Genomic DNA, 23,802 nt, shown 5'->3' with positions numbered 1-23,802 from the left:
GATATCATTTCACATGTTATTTTTGTGTTTTGGAGTGACACTGATGGTTTGGTAAACTTGTTAGTGTTAGGGCCTCTGCCCCTCCTTCCTGAGCCCTGCCTCAGGTGAGGTGAGTTTGCTTGATTACAGGTCGATTGTCAGACGGGTGGAGCGGCCAGCTGTGACTCATCATCAGCCAGCTTAAAAACCCAGCGGACGCACAACCACGTCACCCGATCAACTCGTCTGGTTTCCTCGTCAGTTGTTCTCGCACTCCTAGTATATATCTTAATATTGACACTCGGCTTATGACCTTTTTCTCGCCTCCAGGACTTGATCAGTGGACCCCTCCTCGGTTACCTTCGCTTTCCAGTAGACCGCCAACCCACCTGCCATCCACATTGCCGTCTACGGTGCCTCCCCCCGCAATCAATCGTCCTCTGCTCAATAAACTTGGCAACTCTCATCTGTTTCCCTATTGTCTGCGTTGGGATCCCCCCCACCAGTTCCACGACCCTAACAGTTTGATCGGGCCACAAATGGATCCCGCAGACAATGCTAGCAGCCCACCCGCATGGCGTATTGGACACCATCAAGCCATCCAGGACCTATATGGTAAGGTGGCAGACATCGGGCAAACAATTCGAGCCATCCAGGCACACCTTACGCCGCTTCCTCCACCAGATCGCCCGGCCGAACCACGCACTCGTCGGCCACCGAACTTCCCACCAGCCCCAGCCGATCTCCGCGAGCCTCACGTTCCCGCCCCAGCTCCCTACAGTGGCGATCTCGGAACATGTTGGGCATTTCTCGTGCAGTGTAGCCTGGTGTTTGAACAACAGCCATCTACTTACCGGGATGACAGGGCGAAGATAGCGTAAATGATCGGTTGCCTCCGTGACGCCGCTTTGGAGTGGGCTTCCTCTTTTTGGGAGCAGGATTCCCCCGTGTGCTATTCCTACGTCTGCTTCACAGACGAAAGAAGGTATTTGACCACCCCATTCAGGGCAAGGAAGCTGCCAAGCGACTCATGTCGGTGCGCCAGGGAGCCCGCAGCGTTGCAGAGTTCGCCACAGAGTTCCGAACGCTGGCCGCGGAAAGCCGATTTAATAACAAGGCGCTACAGGAAGTTTTCATCCGGGCACTGAGCGAATCCCTCAAAGATTAACTAGCCACAAGAGAAGCTTCCTCGCTTGATCACTTGGTCACTCTATCGATCAAACTGGACGAAGATACGCGAACGACAGAGACAGCGCCGGGAGCAGCTGGAGGCTCCGCCCACCCGCGTCTCTCTCCCCCGGCCTCTTTCGCCTCCCGGTCCGACAACCAGCACTGCGCGCGTGCACGGAGGAGCGCCCCCGGTCAACAACCCGGAGCCTATGCAACTGGGCCGAACCAGACTAATTCCAGGTGAACGTGAGCGAAGATTCAAAAACAAATTATGTATCTACTGTGGAACAGCGGGACATTTCCTTCGCGAGTGCCGAATACGCCCGGGAAACTCGGGCTCGCCAGTAGCAGAGGGGCCACTCGTGAGTCATATGAGCAACATTCCCTCTCGCCGGCTCCAACTCCCGGTTACTATCTCCTGGAAGGGTCAGTCGCGCACCATCACCGCCTTAGTGGACTGCAGTTCGAATGAGAATTTCATTGACGGGGAACTGGCTCATCAGTTGGGGCTGGCGACGCACATGCTCTCAGCCCCTTTGCAGACCACCGCTTTGGATGGCCAAGTCTTGTTCCAGGTGACCCATCAGACCGAAGCCATCAACATCCTCGTATCCTGTAATCATTGGAAGGTGAGCCCCTTCCTCGTTTTTAGGAGCCCTCGCTCCCCCCTTGTCCTCGGGCTGCCTTGGTTAAAAAACCATAATCCCTCCATCGACTGGTCCCACCCCAAGATAACCACCTGGAGCTCGTATTGCCACGCACACTGTCTTGTGTCTTCACTGACGCCGTCCTGCCCTGTCCCAGAAGTGGAACCACCTGACCTCTCCAAGGTCCCGGAGTGTTACCATGATCTCGGGCAAGTGTTCAGTAAGGAACGAGCCGCGTGGCTTCCTCCACACCGCCCATACGATTGCGCTATCCACCTCCTGCCGGGTGCAGCCCTCCCCAAGGGGCGCCTGTTTTCAATCTCTCTACCGGAGAGGGAGGCGATCGAACGGTACGTGAAGGAATCCCTGGCCACTGGTATTATTCGGCCGTCCTCTTCACCGGTGGGTGCGGGGTTTTTCTTTGTTGGAAAGAAAGTTGGCGGCTTACGCCCGTGCATTGACTATCAATCACTTAATGACATCACCGTGAAAAACAAATATCCGCTCCTGCTCCTCGAGTCTGCGTTTACCCCCCTTCAGGATGCTACCATCTTCTCCAAGCTTGACCTCCGCAACGCCTACCATCTCGTCCGCATCAGGGAGGGCGACGAGTGGAAAACTGCATTTAACACGCCCCTGGGTCACTTTGAGTACCTCGTTATGCCATTCGGGCTTACCAACGCCCCTGCCGTCTTCCAAAACCTTGTGAATGATGTCCTCGGGGACCTGATCAATTGATTCGTTGTGGTCTACCTCGACGACATCCTGGTATACTCCCGCACCCCCGTGGAACACAAGAAGCACGTCCGCCAAGTGCTCCAGCGTCTACTGGAGAACAAGCTCTTTGTTAAAGCAGAAAAGTGCGAGTTCCACGTCCCCGAGACCAAATTCCTAGGCTACATCATTGGCAAAGGCCAACTACGCATGGACCCAGCTAAGGTCTCCGCGGTCCTGAATTGGCCACTTCCTGCTGACCGAAAACAGCTCCAGCGCTTCCTGGGCTTTGCCAATTACTACCGCCGATTCATCCGCAACTACAGTCGAATAGCTGCCTCTCTCACAGCCCTGACCTCCACAGCTATGCCGTTCCGCTGGTCTGATGCTGCCAGCGCAGCCTTCCGTGACCTCAAAGCCCGTTTCACCACAGCTCCAGTGCTGGTGCATCCTGACCCGCCACTTCAGTTCATTGTCGATGTCGACGCCTCCGAGGTGGGGGTGGGTGCCGTGTTGTCCCAACGCAGGGCTGACGGGAAAGTGCACCCTTGCGCCTATTTTTCCCGTAGGCTGTCCCCTGCCGAACGGAACTACAGTATCGGCGATAGAGAACTCCTGGCTGTGAAGCTGGCTCTGGAGGAATGGCGCCACCATCTGGAGGGCGCATCCGTACCGTTTCTTGTGCTCACAGATCACAAAAATCTTGAATATCTCAAGTCCGCCAAACGGCTCAACCCGCGTCAATCTCGGTGGGCCATGTATTTTTGCCGGTTCAATTTTAACCTGTCCTACATTCCAGGTTCCAAGAGCACAAAACCTGACGCCCTGTCCCGGCAGTTCCAAAGGAGTCAGTCACAGGCGGAGCCCTCAACTATCCTCCCACTGACCTGCTTTCTTGCAGCAATGGAGTGGGAGATCGAGGGGAAGGTGAAAGAGGCACTCAAGAACCAGCCCGGCCCTCGTGACAGACCACAGTCAACCCTCTTTGTTCCAACGAACCTGTGTGCCCAGGTACTAGAATGGTCTCACTCATCTCGCTTGTTTTGCCACCCCGGCATTAGGAGAACACTGGCAGTGCTACGGCAGCGGTTTTGACGGCCGAGCATGGTGAAAGACACCCGATCGTTTGTCCTGGCGTGCACGGTCTGCGCACGCAGTAAGACGTCCATCAGGGCCAGCGCTGGACTTCTACACCCACTGCCCATCCCAAGCCGACCTTGGTCACATATCGCCCTCGACTTTGTCACCAGTCTCCCTCCGTCCGACAGCAACACGGTGATCCTCACAATAGTGGACAGGTTTTCCAAGGCAGCCCACTTCATTCCTCTCCGTAAGCTCCCCACCGCCTCAGAGACAGCTGCTCCGCTCACACAGCATGTCCTCCGCCTACATGGTATCCCAGCAGATGCCGTCTCAGACCGGGGACCGCAATTCACCTCCCATTTGTGGAAAGCTTTCTGCGCAACGCTGGGCATCGGGGTGAGTCTCTCCTCCGGCTATGGCCCGCAGACTAACGGGAATTGCGAGCGTACAAATCAACAGCTAGAAGCCGCCTCCGATGCACCACGCAGGCCCATCCTGCCTCCTGGAGTGACCAGCTACCGTGGATTGAGTATGCCCACAACTCCCGAACGCCTCAACCGGTATGTCCTCGTTCCTCTGCTACCTTGGCTATCAACCGCCGTTATTCCCCTCAAAGGAACAAGACATCGCTGTCCCGTCAGTCCAGGCCCACGTCAACCGATGCTCCTGGGTCTGGAACCAGGCCCGCACGGCGCTCCAATGGGCCTCACAAAAAAACGTCTGCCCAGTCCAACCGTCGTCGCACGCCAGCACCTGTTTACACTGTGGGCCAGAAGGTTTGGCTGTCATCGAAGTTCCTGCAAGTGAAGACTGGTTAGGCTAAACTCACCCCCCGGTTTGTGGGTCCGTACGAGATTGTCAAGGTGGTCAACCCCGTGTCCATTCGTCTCAAGCTCCCTCGGCATTTCCGCGTCCGTTCCATGTCTCCCAGGTCAAACCGGTTTCTTCTTGTCCCTTGTCCCCCCGTTACACCCCCTCCTCCACTTCTGTCGGTCGATGGGGGTCCTCCGTTCAGGGTGCGGCGCCTGTTGGACGTCCGGCGCCGTGGCAGGGGGCTTCAGTACCTCGTGGACTGGGAGGGCTATGGTCCTGAGGAGTGCTCCTGGGTCCCGTCCCGGTGGGTGCTGTCTCGGGCTTTCGTCCGGGATTTCCACCGTGCACATCCCGATGCTCTCCGTCGGGCACTAGGTGGTGCCCGTGGGAGGGGGGGTGTCCTGTTAGGGCCTCTGCCCCTCCTTCCTGAGCCCTGCCTCAGGTGAGGGGAGTTTGCTTAATTACAGGTCGATTGTCAGACGGGTGGAGCGGCAAGCTGTGAGTCATCATCAGCCAGCTTAAAAACCCAGCGGACGTACCACCACGTCGCCCGATCACCTCGTCTGGTTTCCTCGTCAGTTGTTCTCGCACTCCTAGTATATATCTTGAAATTGACACCCGGCTTATGACCTTTTTCTCGCCTCCAGGACTTGATCAGTGCGCCCCTCCTCGGTTACCTTCGCTTACGAGTGGACCGTCAACCCACCTGCTATCCACTTTGGCGTCTACGGTGCCTCCCCCCGCAATCAATCGTCTTCTGCTCAATAAACTTGGCAAGTCTCATCTGTTTCCCTATTGTCTGCGTTGGGATTCCCCCCACCAGTTCCGCGACCCTAGCAGTTAGCATGTTCTTTATTCCATAGTTATCTGAATAACTCTTAATAGCTATGGCCACGTTCGCGTTCTGCCTTTGGCAATGTGTGTTCAATTTTATTGACTTTTTTATATTGAAATGCATGCTTTTAGTTTGTGGCGCTTTCACGCCCAAGTGGGGGCGCACTCGCACTTGTTTACGCGAAGAAGAGCGCTCACGCGCCAGAAGAAGGACAGCTATGCAGCGCCTCTGAGCGAGTGGGTGAGAGAGAGAAACATGGCTGCGAACCCACGTTCATTGTTTATGCTTGTAAAATGTCTCTACAGAGGCAACGCCTGTGTGTATCATCTTTTCTGTTGTTGCTGTGTGATTTCCACCCGCAATCGGACACTTAGAACCAGTGGTGTGGTTGTTTGAACGATGTGCTAATGCTAGCGAACGCATGCTAACCGTTTGTGTCATTGCTGTAATAGCACCTAATTATCATTTATTTACGTTGATGCGAACCTGTTTGGTATGGAGGACGAAATTGATTCAGCAAATTATACGGACGTCCAGCATCGTCATTTAGGAGTTTAGCTCGCTGTATAGCCAGCAGGGGCGGACTGGTAATCTGTAGCTTCTGGAGGATCACAGAATGGCCGGTGCTCTGGACGGCCGACGGCCGCCATACACACACCACTGTTTTTATCCTCTATGATTATCTACAGTTCGCACCTAATCCGACAGGTGGCAGCAATGCGCCTGTGTTACGCCCCGGTCTAGGGGTTTCAGGACGCAACATTGGGTGTGCTCCTCCCGTCAAACCCTCACCCAGAAAAGCCAGTGAAAACGAAAAAAAGTCAAGAGCAGTTTCTTTATTTGGCTCAGAGGGAGACAGTCGCCAAAATAACAAACAAAACAATCTATGAAAACCCTGTCTTCCCTAACAAAACTAAAAAGGTCAAATTAAAGACATTTCCTTTACCTACCTCCTTGCAACAAAAACAGGAGAAAACTGTGCAAAACAAAAAGGCATCTCCCTCCTACATTACTGCTCAACTATTTACAATATGTACAAAGATTATTCGAACAGGAATCACTGCTGAACCGAACACACAAACTGGCGTTTCTGAATGCTGGTCTGGCTGACGAGGAGGACGAGTGCTGGTGGCAGGCTTCTTAAATAGGCCAGGAAGTCCACACCTTGGCCAATGAGGGGTCACCAATCAGGAGTGGTTGAATCAGCAGCACCTGCACCTAATTCATTCAATTAGCCACCAAACTCACGCACACACACAGTGGAAAAAGCAGTAAAAAGAACAATTGACCCACAGGGTCATAACACCCCACCACCTAAAAATCGGACATTTACCCCCCAGTGTAAATGTGCGATTCAGAGTGCTCGGGATAATGCATCAGCCAGTACATTTTCATTTCCTTTTTTATGATGAACCTCGATGTTGAAATCCTGCAATAACAAGGACCAGCGCATCAGACGTTGGTTGCTATTCTGCATCTGAGTCAAAAACACGAGTGGGTTATGGTCAGTGAATACAAGAGTGGGCACAGAGCTTGACCCGATGTACACCTCAAAATGTTGTAAAGCCAGTAACAAGGCCAGAGCCTCCTTTTCTATAGTGCTGTAGTGTAACTGGTGTTTATTAAACTTTTTCGAAAAGTAACAAACTGGGTGATCAACATTACGGTCGTCTTCCTGCAGGAGGACGGCACCTGCACCAAGTGCGCTGGCGTCGACCTCTACTTTAAAGGGGCGAGCGAAGTTCGGGGCTGAGAGCACAGGCGCACTACAGAGGAGGACTTTAGTGGCTTCAAACGCGAGCTGACAGTTATCGGACCAACGAAAAGGGGATTTGGTGCTGGTCAGACTAGTCAGTGGAGCAACAACGTCAGCGAAATTTTTACAGAATGCCCGGTAATACCCAGCCATCCCCAAAAAACGCCTGAGGTCACGGCGGTTTTGGGGTGCTGGAAAATCATTGATGGCCTGAACCTTTGCCAGTACAGGGCAAACCTGGCCCTGACCGACCTTTTTCCCCAGATAGGTAATGGTTGCTTTACCGAATTCACATTTTGCTAAATTTAATGTCAGAGAGGCAGCACATAAACGATCAAATATTTCACCAAGAGTTTTCATATGTTCAGGCCATGTTTGAGAATAGGCAACTATGTCGTCTAGATAGACCTCACAATTACGAACGCTACCTAAAACAATATTCATCAGCCGTTGGAAAGTAGCTGGTGCATTTCGAAGTCCGAATGGCATGACTGTGTACTGTAAAAAATGATCAGGGGTGACAAAGGCACTTATTTCCGAAGCACGTTTTGTTAGCGGGACCTGCCAATAGCCTTTGAGAAGGTCTAATTTGGTCACAAATTTAGCAGAGCCTAGCCTATCAACACAGTCATCCATTCGAGGTAATGGGAACGAGTCAGGTTTAGTGATGGCATTAACTTTGCGGTAATCGGTACAGAAACGTGATGTCTGATCAGGTTTTGGTACGAGCAGCGAAGGGGAGCTCCAAGCGCTACAGCTTGGGACGGCGAACCCATGATCAAGAAGATACCTTACTTCTTTCTCCATCATGGCACGTTTTGTCGGATTCACACGATAGGCATGCTGTTTGATTGGCTTATGATCCTCCACATCAATGTCATGTTCCAAGACCTTTGTCTGGGAGGGGATGTCTTGAAACAAGCGCGAATATCTGTGGATGAGATTACATATGTCAGAGCGAGCAGGGCTTGAAAGGTGCGCTAAGTATACCTCCAGATTCATCAAGACCTCAGAGTTTTGAAGGCGTGCACAGGATGTGGAGCTGTGTTTTTCATTCAGCCCATCAACACTAGGATGGTACGGTGGCTGTGCAGCAGACAAAGCAGTAATAGGGGCAGCGGTACTCTTATCACGGTCGATATATGGTTTTAACATGTTGATGTGACATACACGAGTCTTTCCTGCGATCAGGGGTCTGAAGTACATAATCGGTTTCACTAAGTTTTCGGTCTATAACATACGGGCCAGAGAATTTTGAACGCAACGCAGCACCCACGATGGGCAACAACACAAGAACCTGGTCACCAGGCTGAAAAGTTCGCACTACGGCCTTTTTGTCATAACGGATTTTCATGTTGCTTTGGGCAACCTTCATTGAATTACGGGCCAAATCGCATGCATGATGCAGTCTTTCTCGGAAAGAGCTAACATAGTCTAACACGTTTTGTTCAGGGTTTGAGTTATCAGAAAGCCACTTTTCACGAAGTAAGCGCAATGGTCCACGTACAGTGTGGCCAAAAACTAAATCGGCTGGACTAAAGCCAAGGGATTCTTGAGGAGTTTCTCGAATGGCGAATAGCAGCAAAGGTAGACCTTCATCCCATTCTCTGTTTGACTCAGTACAGAATTTACAAAGCATACTTTTAAGTGTTTGGTGAAACCTTTCTAATGCACCCTGACTCTCGGGATGGTAGGCACTGGAAGCATGATGTTTAATATTGAGCTCTGACATGACTTGAGCAAAGACTTTAGACATGAAATTTGACCCTTGGTCACTTTGAATGCTTTTCGGAAGGCCGAATGTAGAAAAGAACTTTACCAGTGCTTTTACAATGGCGCGGGTTTTCAGAGAGCGCAAGGGGATAGCCTCAGGGAAGCGAGTAGAAGCACACATGATAGTTAAAATATAAATGTTACCTGATTTGGTTCGTGGAAGGGGACCAACACAGTCTACAATAACATGCGAGAAGGGTTCACCAACAACAGGAATTGGCCTAAGGGGTGCAGCAGAAACTACTTGGTTAGGTTTACCAGACACTTGACAAGTATGACAGGATTGACAATATTTCACAACATCAGATTTTAGTCCTGGCCAGAAAAAAAAACGGAGGATGCGGTTATAGGTTTTTCTAACACCTAAATGGCCAGACATACAATGATCATGGGCTAAACACAGAACTTGGGTACGAAAAGGTTTTGGGACGACAATTTGGCACACAGAGTCGTGCGTAAAACCTGAACTAGGCGACCAGAGGCGCATTAGGACCCCATTTTCAAGGTGGTAAGAAACTGATTTTAGGCTTTTGGGATTCTTGATCAAGGCAAAACAATGAGACAAACTACTGTCGCCATTTTGGGCTGCGATTAGCTGATCTTTGTCTACTGATAGTGTCAGATCATCATTAACAGAATGAGACTTAATAGGAACTACTTTTTTACGGGTTGGGAGTGTCTTTGTTGGATTGTTAGAGCACAAAAATGTGTCACTAAGATCCACCAAGTCACCGATTTTTCGTGCCTGAGCACGAGTCACAGCACACACAGGAAATAAAGGTAGATCTGCCACCACCTGATCAGGAACATGTCTTTCAGAACACGGATTTTCGATTACCTCGGGAGAAGGGTAGACTTTCCCACCGGCCAAATCATTCCCGAGTATCAAATCAACTCCATCGATCGGGAGCTGGGGTCTAACTGCAATTTTTACTTTGCCTGTTACAAAACAAGATGTCAAATACAGAAAATGCAAAGGTGCACGCACTTCACTCAGTTTTACACCCAACATTAAAATATCTGAGCCAGAATAAGACTCAGGTGAAAAAGGGAGAACATCCCCACGAATAATCGATTGCTTTGCCCCAGTATCCCGCAGAATAGTGATAGCGACCGGCTTTGTGTTTTCCAATGTTACTGAACCTTTTGAGACGAATGGTTGAAAATCTGCGTCAACCTGGTGTTTTGGTGTTGCTAGATTCACGCTAGCAGCAGATTTTCTGGTCTGAACTGATGCTATTGAGGATGGTGGTTTGGCGCTTTTAGATTCTTTTCTTTTCAAGATGGGGCAGGAGCCAATCAGGTGTCCTCGCTCATGGCAGTAAAAACATTCACGGGTTTCTGTAACTGAAGAAACGGTGACAGGGTTACGGCGATAGGTTTTAGGGGATCGAGGTTTGTCAATGGTAGCTGAATCACGACGGGTTATTGGTGAGGACACATGTTTGTGTGTCAATGCGAACTCATCTGCCAGTACCGCGGCGTCAGTAAGGCAGGTGGTTTTCTGTTCATTTAAATAAACGACTATTCTCTCAGGAAGACAATTTTTAAATTCTTCCATCAATATTAACTCACGTAAATTGTCGAAATTCTTAATCTTGCTAGCTTGGCACCATCTGTCGAACAAAGTAGTTTTCTCCCTCGCGAACTCTACATAGGTTTGGGTGGCAGTTTTTCCACATTTTCTAAATTTTTGCCTATATGCCTCTGGCACTAACTCATACGCGCGAAGGACGGTGGCTTTCACAACATCGTAATTTAGGCCGTCTTCTAAAGACAGCGAGGTGCACACTTCCTGGGCTTTTCCAACTAATCTACATTGAAGCAATAAGGGCCACACTTTTTTTGGCCAATTCAATGTAGCTGCAACACGTTCGAACACATTAAAGTACGAGTCCACTTCAGACTCTCTGAAAGGTGGAACTAATGCGATGTGCCGGCTAACATCAAACCCTTCATGAGGCATACCTGTGAGCGGTGACTGTGGGGTCGAGGGGCTGGCTGTAGGAGCCGCACCCCGCTCTAGCTCCAGAGCTTTCACCCGAAGATGCATGGCTTCCACCTCCAACTCCTTGTGTCTCACCTCAACCTCTTTTATGCGAAGCGTTATCCTCAGCTCCTCGGCCGACATAGCAGCCTGACTTGGGGAGGTACGGAGTGGGGGAACACCAGGCAGAGCACCTGGCCCCTCTGTCGGGGCTGGCTCACCAAACAAACCCCTGTCTTTTAACACATTGAACAGGAGCTCACGTAGTTCAGGTTTCCTGATGTTAGGAGGCACAATCACCTCAAAAGCGTGTGCAATTAAAACAAGATCGTCCTTTCTACATTTCTCAAGTACCTGTACGGTCGGATTGATAACAAAATCCTCTACATTAAATTCCATAGTCGCCACCACCAAAAAGAAAAAACTGCCAACCAAAAGCAGCCAACGAGGCAGAAAACAACCAAAGACACTCACCAGGAAAGGCGACGAACGACGATAAAAAAGCAACGGACGAGCCCCCAAATCATGTTACGCCCCGGTCTAGGGGTTTCAGGACGCAACATTGGGTGTGCTCCTCCCGTCAAACCCTCACCCAGAAAAGCCAGTGAAAACGAAAAAAAGTCAAGAGCAGTTTCTTTATTTGGCTCAGAGGGAGACAGTCGCCAAAATAACAAACAAAACAATCTATGAAAACCCTGTCTTCCCTAACAAAACTAAAAAGGTCAAATTAAAGACATTTCCTTTACCTACCTCCTTGCAACAAAAACAGGAGAAAACTGTGCAAAACAAAAAGGCATCTCCCTCCTACATTACTGCTCAACTATTTACAATATGTACAAAGATTATTCGAACAGGAATCACTGCTGAACCGAACACACAAACTGGCGTTTCTGAATGCTGGTCTGGCTGACGAGGAGGACGAGTGCTGGTGGCAGGCTTCTTAAATAGGCCAGGAAGTCCACACCTTGGCCAATGAGGGGTCACCAATCAGGAGTGGTTGAATCAGCAGCACCTGCACCTAATTCATTCAATTAGCCACCAAACTCACGCACACACACAGTGGAAAAAGCAGTAAAAAGAACAATTGACCCACAGGGTCATAACAGCCTGGCTGTTAACCACCAATCTGATAGGAGGAGAACGAAGAAGTGGGCCATCGCTGCAAGGCGCTGTGACTCTGAAAGACTTGCTGTGGCCCACGAAGGGGCAGGATAGAGCGATAAGAGCTTTGGCGGACTTTCTAGGTGCCACCGGGCTGAGATGGAATGAAGAGGGTTACTTGTTAGGGATATTGGCAATTGTTATCCACCAGGTAGTTACAATTTAAATGAAATAAATGGCAACTAAAGGGCTAGTATTTTAGCTGTAAAACAACGCATGCACACACAGCAGCAATATTAATTCAGAAGAAATATAACAAAATATTAATAAAATGAATGGTTTTACTTTAGAGCAATTTAGGTAATTAAATTGATATATATTTTTAATCATTTATATATCGTTTTGTTTTCTGGTTAATACTTTCCTATGAAGGTTATGTATACAGGATTTGTCTTGAAATGTTTATTGTATTTTCATTGAAATGTATTATTTGTGTGGCAAGATTAATTATGGCATAAACAATGAAGTCATTTTATAAACACTGGATAGGTGTTATAATTAATTGGATACATAAAACTTGCTTTAAAATGGATTCATAAAACTTGCTTTAAAAAATAAATTATTTCATTTGTTTATTCAGGTTGATCATAGAGCTAGGGCAGAGGATGAATCCAACTCCAGTTCAGCCTTGCAGTACTTTGAGCGCCCCAAGTCAGACAGTCACAGTCTAGACACATTTTCTTCATTTTACTCTCAAAGTACACAAAATTGATGCATTTTACAATTAAACATAAAAACCGGACCCCCCTAGAGGGTCTGTGTTTCCCTTCGTACAGTGATTCTTTTGGGCTGGGCTGAGTCAAAGTCCAGGGCTGCTTTTTAGTCCCAGTCCGCCCCTGATAACCAGGACAGAGCCGTATCGTCCTGGTGATAACAGTATATTTGCATTTCATTGTTCATGCATCATGTAACATCATACATACTTATTCAGCATGTTATTCTCTATTGTATTTTTATATTAAATTGCCTTTCAAGATGACCTACTGTATCTGTTCTGTGTGTTGGATTTTATCAAGTAAATTTCCCCCAAAAATGCGACTTATACTACAGTGTGACTTATATATGTTTTTTTTCCTTTTTGTTGGGCATTTTATGGCTGGTGCGACTTATACTCAGGTGCGACTTATAGTCCGAAAAATACGGTAATAAAAACATAAATAAAACAATAAAAATAATATTTGCTGTTTTCAACTGATGTGCGCATGCAAGCGCAAGCGCGCTGGGCATTGGTAGAACGTTTCACCGTGTAGGATATTTTGGCAGAACACCGTTTCAAAACAAGATTTGTTTTTGGGCACGTTGCAATTTGAAAACACAGGACTGTAAACTAAATAAATTGTTCAAAAAAAAATTACCTTTAATTGGTATTTTTTCACTATTTGGTTACATAAATATGATCTATAAACTGTGCAAAACTTTATTGTTGTTGAAAATACACGCAAGTCTGATGTATTATTTAGAAGAAGAAAAAAAGTCCTCCATTTTGACCTTATGGAAGCGCTCACCCTACCTCAGCATCCCACTTTGCATGGATAAAGGCGCACTCACTGATTGGAAAAATTTAGAAGAGGAAAAACCTCCCTCGTAGCAGAGCGAAGGAGAGGGAGCATGGTGTGACGCTGCACGTAATGTAGCATATGCGCAACCTGGTAGCAGGAAGCAGGATGCGCTTAAAGTGGACAGAGACCCACAATTTTTGAGTTCGTTTGTTTGGTCCGAACTAGAGTTCGGAGGTGTGTTCACATTTACAAAACTAAGCGGAATATCTGAGAAAAAGAACTCTGTTCCGTTTAACACGAACCAAACAGTGGTAAAGTGAAAGCCCTCTAAGACCATGACTTATACTAGGCCACACCCAAAACTGAGTTTTTTTGGTAGTCGAGTCCCAGACAATACAAAGACCTTGAAAATGTACTGTACGAGAATGTGCAGTACCGGTTACCCAAGATCCTTATGTAACTTTAATAAATTACAATATAAACAAAAACTAATAGAATATTAGCTATTAGAATATTAACAAATAGAATCCACAAACATTCCTGAATACCTGTGAGTCTGATGAGAAGCAGGGGCCTGAGAAAGCCAAGAGGAGATTGGGGGAGGTGCAAAGCAGGAGCATATAGTATGTGTGCCGCAGATCCGTCAGGGTTTCAATTCTCTCAAGGACAGAAATCAAAAATATTTTTGGGGTATTCGATGAAAGAGAGGGTATTTATATCAAATATTGAATGATTATGAACAGAAGGGGGTGAAAAAGGCTCCAGCAAAAGTGCATTTTTCTCATTCAGGGGAAGGTCTACTACTTCCAAGTGCTGGTTCTTTCGTGTTCACCATTGCACCATGGAATTCGTATCACCTTAAACCAATGGTTTGTTGTAATTTTTTGATTAACAAGGTTTTTTGCATAGATATGAAACAATCTTCGTAAGCTTGACAAGAAAAAAATATGAACTAGGCTTTATCACCCCCTCATTTCTTTTTTTTTCTCTCCAATCTCCCCCTGCTCACCTTCACTCATCACCTCATCTATTTCTCCCTCCCTGTTGCTAGGCAACACACAGGAAGGGCATCTCTTGCAGGCAAGAAAACCACAGGAAGGGCTTGCAATAAGACTCATTTCCCAGATGTTCCATGAAACATCCTAGGTCCTTCTGAAGCTACACCGATCATTTTATTTTTTCCTTACTATAGCTTCATTAATGTTTAACAGCATTGAAATGTCGGATTCCTCAAGAGACCACTTCTCTTAGTTACGCAAATATGTTTTCTGAGTAATGTGAAATGATTATAGCGGTTCTATTGTGGTTTTGATTAATTATTGTCTTGATGGTTTCCTTATTTTTTGTGGTTTCTTGGTACTACAACAATAACAACAATGTGCTTTTCTGTCATTAAGATTAACACATTCACGCAACTGTATGTACTTTTATTAAAGTTATGGTCCTGTGACAAATTCAACATATTAAACTGAAGTATTAGGACAGCTAGTGTACTTATATGATTAATATATTGTATGTTTGTACCAGTGTTGCATCAAATTACAGAAACTCAACTTGAAATATTTCTTTAACGTGACAATACGTCCCATTTTCCCCCCTGTTCAGGTCCTGAAAAACAAAACATGCCTAGACCATCACACTCCCATCACACTCCCATCACCACACTGTTAGTAGGATGTTCTTTTTATGAAATTGGCTACAGCTTAATTGTAGCACGGGAGTAATTTACCAAGATTAAAACAAAACAAAAAAAAAACATCCACAATTTATTTTCAGTAATTCAACATCTGTCCACCAGTTGTGCTTACCATGTAATCTGCGATGGCTCTTTGTCCAATCAGGGCTGGTAATGCTGGTTAGCATGTAGGTAGGGTTGCCAACTCCCTGAAAAAAAACATACAGGTAATTCCCTGGTTACGACATACCCGACACGTATTTTTTGACTTAATGACGCACAAGTTTTTTTTTTATAATGCTGACTTTTGTTTTGCGAGCAGGTCTTACTAATGGCACGCAAGTATGAGCGCATGTAAACACCAGTGTTCTTAATCTTACTTTAAAAAAGTAATTATTTTAGTTACAAATGGCTTCTCCCAAAAAGTAATTGCGTTAGTAACTCAGTTACCTGAATGTAAGAGTAATTAGGCTACGTTCATACTACAGGTCTTAATGCACGAATCCGATTTTTTCGTGTTTTTCCGACTCGAGTGAGGCATTAATTTGACGGTCTGAACGTGACATGTCGCATAGAACGGGACCATTTCAAATCCGATCTGGGTCACTTTCGTATGTGGTCTAAATCCGATCTGGGCCACATTTTTCCAGACTATCGCGGCGGTCTGTACTGTCCAGTCCCGCAAATCGGATTTCATGCAGCAATTACGTCATCAAATAGCGAGAGAGTCGTTACCGTAGCGATGCACCTGTGCGTTATTAGCGCCTAGCTTGCAGTGAACACGGCTTTCGGGGAAGGGCTGGGCTTCACAACAGTCATAAAAAATAAAAATGGGTTGAGGATAAGCCTGAGAATGCTCAGTTTTCTCTGTTACAAGTGAGCAATATTTCAACATTGCTTACACGGCCGAGAGAGAGTCGGGGCAAACTGCCCATATGTGTGTGACGTGCACGGACAGTGCGTGCATGCTATCGAGCCATATAAACTTTGAATATAAGCCTAAATGGGGATTATTTATGTCTGTTATTTGTGTCCTCCTTTTGAAAAGCAAAACATGATATCCCTGGAATGACGGATGACGTGTGTCATTTGTTTTGATGCTTCTGCGCATGCGGGTCTTCTTGCTTAGCGCGTGTCGGACTGCGAATTAGTGCGCATGCGTAATACTTGAACGGTCTCAATGGATAAAAGCAGTCTGAACGGGCACGCCAAAAAAACGGATATGACAAAAAATCGGATTCGTGCATTAAGACCTGTAGTATGAACGTAGCCTTAGTTACTTGGCAAAGTAACTGGTGATAATTTTCATGTTTTGTTTTTTTTCCCCCTCAAAAATAAATAAATAAATAAATAAAAAATAAAAAAATAAAACATAGGTCACATTATGTGAAGTTTAAAAGGTTTTTGGGACAATTGGCCCTAGCCCAATTTACCCTAATTTACCCTTTACCCTGAGTTAAAAGTCGTTAAAATTGGTCTCATTATTGCATTAGTTCCCTTCTGACTACTTTTGACATGTGGAAGTTTTAAAATTGTTTCATCATTTAAAGATAGATTCAAGTCAAGATTTTGCCGATTTAGGAGTATTTTAGATAAAAGGTTACTTAGGTCCGCTAGGAAGTTTCTCTACAACAGAGCCTTCCTAAGAAGTTTACTGCTTTAAGATGGCGGCTGTTTACTAACGCATCTAGTTCCTATACTGTACATGTTGCTAACGCCGCCGTGTCTGTCATTTCGCATCTAGTCCCATACATACCACGGGGCAAAGAAGTATTTAGTCAACCACTAATTGTGCAAGTTCTCCCACTTGAAATTATTAGAGAGGCCTGTAATTGTCAACATGGGTAAACCTCAACCATGAGAGACAGAATGTGGAAAGAAAACCCAGAAAATCCCATTGTTTGATTTTTAAAGAATTTATATGCAAATCATGGTATTTATATGCAAATCATGGTGGAAAATAAGTATTTGGTCAACACCAAAAGTTCATCTCAATACTTTGTTATGTACCCTTTGTTGGCAATAACGGAGGTTTTCTGTAACTCTTCACAAGCTTTTCACACACTCTTGCTGGTATTTTGGCCCATTCCTCCAGGCAGATCTCCTCTGGAGCAGCGATGTTTTGGGGCTGTCGTTGGGCAACACGGACTTTCAACTCCGTCCACAGATTTTCTATGGGGTTGAGATCTGGAGACTGGCTAGGCCACTCCAGGACCATGAAATGCTTCTTACGAAGCCACTCCTTTGTTGCCGAGGCTGTGTGTTTGCGATCATTGTCATGCTGAAAGACCCAGCCACATCTCATCTTCAATGCTCTTGCTGATGGAAGGAGATTTTCACTCAAATTCTCTCGATACATGGGCCCATTCATTCTTTCCTTTACACAGATCAGTTGTCCTGGTCCCTTTGTAGAAAAACAGCCCCAAAGCATGATGTTTCCACCCCCATGCTTCACAGTGGGTATGATGCAATTGAGTATTCTTTCTCCTCCGAACACGAGAACTTGTTTTTCTACCAAAAAGTTCTATTTTGGTTTCATCTGACCGTTACACATTCATCATCATCATTGATCCTCATCTGGATCATCAAAATGCTCTCTAGTGAACCGCAGACGGGCCTGGACGTGTACTGGCTTCAGCTGGGGGACACGTCTGGCCGTGCAGGATTGGAGTCCCTGGCGGCGCATTGTGTTACTGATAGTAGCTTTTGTTACTGTGGTCCCAGCTCTCTGTAGGTCATTCACTAGGTCCCCCTTGTGGTTCTGGGATTTTTGCTCACCGCTCTTGTGATCATTTTGACGCCACGGGGTGAGATCTTGCATGGAGCCCCAGATCGAGGGAGATTATCAGTGGTCTTCAATTTTCTAATAATTGCTCCCACAGTTGATTTCTTTACACCAAGCGAAGAGTGAAGAGCAGTGTTGGGCACGTTACTTTAGAAAAGTAATTAGTTATAGTTACTCACTACTTCTTCCAAAAAGTAACTGACTTAGTAACTGAATTACTCTATAGTAAAAGTAACTAGTTACCAGGGAAAGTAACAATTTCCGTTACTTTAAAAAGAAGTTGTTGTATGTCAAAGAGTTTGAAATTTTCTGAGCAGTATTCGAGTCAATTGAATAGAGAAGAACAGACAGGTAGTTGTGTTATAGAACCTTGTAATATTTATTGCACTTCACCAGCAACAGATTTATCCTACACTTGAAGTGCAACAAAAATAAACAGCAAACAATATAATAAAATAACAATTAGCAGTAAACAATATAAAGTGAGGTTAATAAATTAAATCTAACTCTCACAACCTGAGACAACTGGTCAAGTAGACATAGCCTACTTTACTTCAAGTATTTTGACCTGAAATAGTGTTTATATCTCCACCTCGTAAAGGACAAATTTTCCTCTGAATGCTCAGCCATCATATCCCTCCCCTTCTGCATCTGTTTTGCGTGTGTGTGTTTGCCGCACACGCTGTTCCGGTTTGTGTGTGAAAACAAGCTCTGATTGGCTTACCATGACACATGACTCTACCCTCAGCCAATCACAATCACCTCCATGGCATCTATCCAGGGGGTGCATTCAGGTAGCCTCGTTCCCCTACTTCTCCCGTCACCCTCCAAGTGTCTGCCGTCCTCAAGATGGAAGCAGCATTCTTGCTGGCTGACAGTGGGGGATGGGAACGAGGCTAGCATTCAGGTGTAGCAAACACAGAAACGTTAGCAACCTTTGAAAAGCATTGTCTAATTGAATGAGCAGGGACAAACAGCCTGGAGTCATAAGAAGTACTTGCTGTAATATTCTGAAGTGCACACGGCACCAATATTGTTTTCCTCACATGATGCGGGAGTGAGTTAGAGACACAGCCTGCCCAGAGCCATACGTTTGTGTTAATGTTGAAGTTATATGTGCTATTAAAGAAACAGAGTGCTAGCACATCCTGTGTGGTATATCTTTGCTAAGAAACAGCACAAAACAACACACATGCGCTATTCTCGAACCTGAACGCACCCCAAGTCTTGGATGATAAAGCCAAACCTCAAACCTCTTATCTCTTATGTTGTCTTATCTTGTCTGATCATCATGGCAAGCGACAGTACTTCGACCGATGAGATGAGTGGGATTTTGTATTGTCATTGTTCCTTCAGCTCACTGATCCAAAAGCATGAGAGGTGGCGGAATGCGTTTCCCTGCATATTCTTGTAAAGGCACCATACTAGTATTCATTCGTTCTACAGATAAGACACAATTTTTCATGATAATAAGACACGGGAAGTGGGGTACTCAGGGTGCTGCAGCACCCCCTGGTGTTGGAGTGAAAAAAAACTTTTGGTACATTATTTTTGTTACAATAAAAAAAATAAAACACATTGAAACAATTGTGTATTTAACTTTGGGGATTAAATATATATGTTGGAAAAGTTTTTGTTTGTTCATAACATGGTCACCACCTGACACCTTGCTTGCTACCGGGTCACGTTGAATAAGCAGGTCTCTTGGAAGCGAGATACGGGATGTGTACTTTTGTTTCTGAATACGGGACGATTCTGTTTTTCATGCGAATGGTTGGCAACCCTACATGTAGCCCAGCCTGACTCGAAAATGTTCCGTTTTTTTCGTATGTTTACTGGTGGCTCTGTGGAGCTCGCTTGGTCTTAGTATTATGGCCTAAATTTTTAAACTCATCATTATCTTTTTGAAAAAAAACATGCATGGCTGTTTAAATAATAAGAAATTAGCTGGGATAGAATCCAGCACACATACGATGGCGTATTTTGAGAAACCTGTAATATAAAAGTCAACAGTACATTAATGGACAGATTATGTGACAATTTAAGATAGGTACCCTCTGCTTCAACAATAAAGGTTAAAACACTTCATCATGATGAAATACCTTTTAAAATTAAACGTATGCAGGTAATACTTTCGAAACATCCACGTTTATTTCCACCTGCCCTATCGATTTTGCTTGAAATGCATCGTGTGTTTCATGCTATGTTAACAAGCATGTAACACAAGTGTGTGTCTTGTGTGCGCTGCTATTAAGAGAATGTTCACAAATGGGTTATCTTGACTCCGTAATGAAACTCCTTTCCATGCAAGTAAATTCTATCCTTATCTTGCTGCTGCTCGTTTTCTGTTTGCTTCACTCTGCTCCTTTGATTCTTTTTCTTCCTCATGGCAAAGCACAGCAGCAGCGTTTCCTTCTCCTCTGTGTCACCTCCACCCTTCCTTCCCTCTCCCTCCTCCCTCCGTCTCATACCGCTTCCATCCTCCCTCCTCTTTGCTGTATGTTTGCAGATGAAACGGGCAGCCTGCCAGTTTTTCATATTTCTTGGCAGTAAAGTGGCTAGCCAACTTCCTAGGGATGGGGAATGGGAGGGGCCGGGGCTTGTGAAAGGTTACATTTGCACAACGTGTGTGCGTGCGTGTGTTTGTGTGTTGAGTTAAAAAAAAAAAAAGGCAAAATAGAGGGAGGGAGTGAAAACAGAAAGAGAGGGAAAAGCTGGGCTGGATAAGCTAAACGACTTCTCCATTCTGGGTTGATGGAGAAAAAAAGCCTCCTGTGGGAATATTCAGTATGCAAGAGTATCGAGTTGCATACCATTACAATGATGTCTGTCCCTCTCTGTTTCTTTTTGTCTGCCGATTCTGGAATGCCCCCCCACAAAACACACACACACACACCTCACCTTCTCTCCCTATTGCTCTGATAAAAGTCTTCTGACAGCCGACAGGTTTGGGTTGGGGGAGTTTTGGCGGGTTCCTAATATGTGTGTGTGAGACAGAGAGAGAGAAAGAGCACGAGTGAGAGTTTGGAATCACGCACAAGAAAGTAACAAAATATAATAAGACAAACTGGATTGGAAATGACTCATGCAGAGTTGCCGGAATGTTTTGGGCTGGTTCTCTCAACACAAGAACAACCACCATCTGTGGAAAGAGCTGAAAAAACTACAGTGTGCACTATTGGCCTTTTCTATAAATTCTACAGTTACTTACCACATACCTTATAATAAAATACTGTAAAGTAACAGTAACAATTTGGCGGACATCTGAGGAAGTTACTCGGCTTCTGGCGTGGAATTTCAAAATGAGCATTACCGAAGACTTGAACGTGGCTGCCCCTATTTTTATTCGGGACATACGTATGAAGTCGTATGGCACATGCACCATACAAACCACGATGTCCAACTAAATGCTCATTTTGAAATTCAACAACAGAAGCGGAGTAACTTCCTAGTTCATCAATACCTAGCTTTTCCGGTGGATTCGTCCATCACCGATGAGTTTATTTTTATTTTATTTTTTTTACTGGTACCTACTGTACTTCTTCCAGTTCCTTAATGTAATTTCATTTTTTGATTTATCTTTGTGTTTTCTTTAGGGATGGGAATCGAAATCCGATTCCAATTCGGAACCGGTTCCGAGTGTTTCGAGGCCTCGACATCACAATGAAAAAGCCTTAACGATCCCTTTAACGATCCCTAAAGACGCATATTGCGTCGTGACGTGTCTTTTTGTCCAGACGCATCAAAGTAGCATGGCGCCAAGAACCACTCGCTCCAAAGTTTGGCTACACTTCACCAGGAAAAAGGGTGAAAATGAAAGGTTACGATAATTTAGCATGAGCGTTGCCGCCGTAAACATAACAATGACGTAGGTTCGAACGCTCGAAAGTGTGTCTTCACCTCACGAGGAAAAATTACAACAAAGCGACTTGCAGTCATTGCGAGATGGAAATAACTGCATCGGGAGGGAATAGATTGCGCTGTCCTCACCGAGACGCTAAGGCTCAGTCCTGGCTATACAGCTAGCTAAACTCCCAAATGACGATGCAAAAGACGTTGGTATAATTTGCTGACTTTATTCAACCATCACTTGAAACTAAAAATAGAAATGAAACAAATCAATTTAGTCCCCAATAACAAACAGGTTCGCATCAACGTAAATAAGCGATGATTAGCTGCTAACACAGTCATAACAAACAGTTAGCATGCGTTCGCTAGCATTAGCACATCGTTTAAACCACTACACAACTGGATTTAAGTGTCCGATCGCGAGTGGAAACACACAACAACAACACAGAAGATGATACATACAGGCGTTGGCTCTGTGGATATTTTACAAACATTAACAAAGAACGTAGGCTCGTGGCAGTGTTTCCCTTTCTCACTAACTTGCTCACAGGCTTGGATGCGGCATTTCTTCTTCTTCGCGCTCTTCTTCGTGTGAGGAAGCGCAAGGGCGCCACCACTTGAGCGTGAAAGCGCTATAAAAACTAAAAGGCATGCATTTCAATATACTGGTAAATAAAAACAGGGGTCCCCAAACTACAGCCCGCGGCTCCATATTTGGTCTGGCCCCCTAAACAATTCCAGAGAGCATTTTGAATTTTTTTTGTTTTTTTCTCCCTCAGTAGTGTTATTTATTTCCTGGCCTTTTTCAGTGAATAACTCAGAGAGGGTTATTATCTATTTAATTAATAGTGCTATAATTATTTATTATTATTATATTATATTACTATTTTTATTTTATTTACTTTTGTTCCGAGAAGAATCCACAGAGGGTTATTTGATTGTGGCTTTCTGAAAAACAATAATTTTTTTACATTTCGCACTCCTGCAATCGTCACACTTTTTCTGTTACAAACTGACCCCGGCATCTCATCAGAGAAGGGAAAAGTTATTTGGCCCTCACATGAAAAAGTTACGGGACATTGCCAAAGGCAGAACAACGACCTATATGCCAAAATATACCAATATTTTTTTATTTCTATTAGAAAAATGTTTCAGTAAAATGTTACACATTCTTGTGCATTTGCCACTTCCAATATTTTTTATTTCTATTAGAAAAATGTTTCAGTAAAATGTTACACATTCTTGTGCATTTGCCACTTATTGCCACAGGCTTTGGGCCTCTTTTGACCTCGTTGTGAGTTTGTAACGTTGTGACTTCTGATTAAACAAACTTGATGCCAATCAAAATGTTTGTTCTTCTTTTTCCCGAAATTAGAATCGATAAGAGAATCGATAAAGAATCGAATCGTTAAGCAATATCGATAATGGAATCGGAATCGTAAAAATCGTATCAATTCCCATCCCTAGTTTTCTTATTTGTCGTGTGTTTGTTTTTTTTTTTTTAAAGTTTTTGTTATGTGATTTGTCGTGTTTTTTGGGTGATGTGATTTGCCATTTTGTTTTTGAATGTGCCGTCGTGTTTGGCACTTCAGGGCCAAAGTACAAACCTCCTCCTCCCACCCCACACACAAACTAGTTTTAAACATTCATTAGTACTCCCAAATACTGTCACAAGGCATATATGAGAAACTGATTTTCATTAAAAATTGCATTATTTGAAAAATATCATTGAAGAAAAATAGCAGCTATGCCAACCTCCATCTCCTGATCCCCCCCCCATTTCTTCTTCAGCTACGTAAGCCCTTCGTAATAATACAACTTTTATTCTTATAGTAATAGTCCAAGAAAAAAAAAGTCCAACTATTACTGCAAGAATAAATGTAAAATTAATAGTACAAGAATAAAAGTCACATTACGTACAATTACGTAGGGCTAATGTAGCTGGATAAGCAGCTACGTACGTTACGTAGCGCGTTGCCGCCTCTGGTAAAATCAACAAAATTGAAAGCATCTTGTATTGAAGAATCAGTTTTACAAATAAGGACATCCTTAATATTTTGCCTCATCTACATTAAC

General features: G+C 45.0%; 1 protein-coding gene across 1 annotated transcript in view; it reads right to left on the bottom strand.

The window, feature by feature from the left end:
* ntmt1 (N-terminal Xaa-Pro-Lys N-methyltransferase 1) overlaps positions 1-22,271 on the bottom strand; it is a 70,009-nt gene extending 47,738 nt beyond the window's left edge. Inside the window, exons 1-3 of the mRNA XM_057818869.1 lie at positions 22,189-22,271; positions 20,779-20,852; positions 15,226-15,301 (exon numbers count right to left, since the gene is read on the bottom strand). The gene's annotated coding sequence lies outside the window, so the exon portion shown is untranslated. The remainder of the gene's footprint in view (positions 1-15,225; positions 15,302-20,778; positions 20,853-22,188) is intronic.
* Between the last annotated feature and the right edge of the window lie 1,531 nt (positions 22,272-23,802).

The sequence above is a fragment of the Corythoichthys intestinalis genome, chromosome 17 (genome assembly GCF_030265065.1).
Source record: "Corythoichthys intestinalis isolate RoL2023-P3 chromosome 17, ASM3026506v1, whole genome shotgun sequence".
NCBI classification, from domain to species: Eukaryota; Metazoa; Chordata; class Actinopteri; order Syngnathiformes; family Syngnathidae; genus Corythoichthys; species Corythoichthys intestinalis.
The sequence above is the reverse complement of the archived record's forward strand: the minus strand, read 5'-3'. Positions and strand labels throughout refer to the sequence as shown.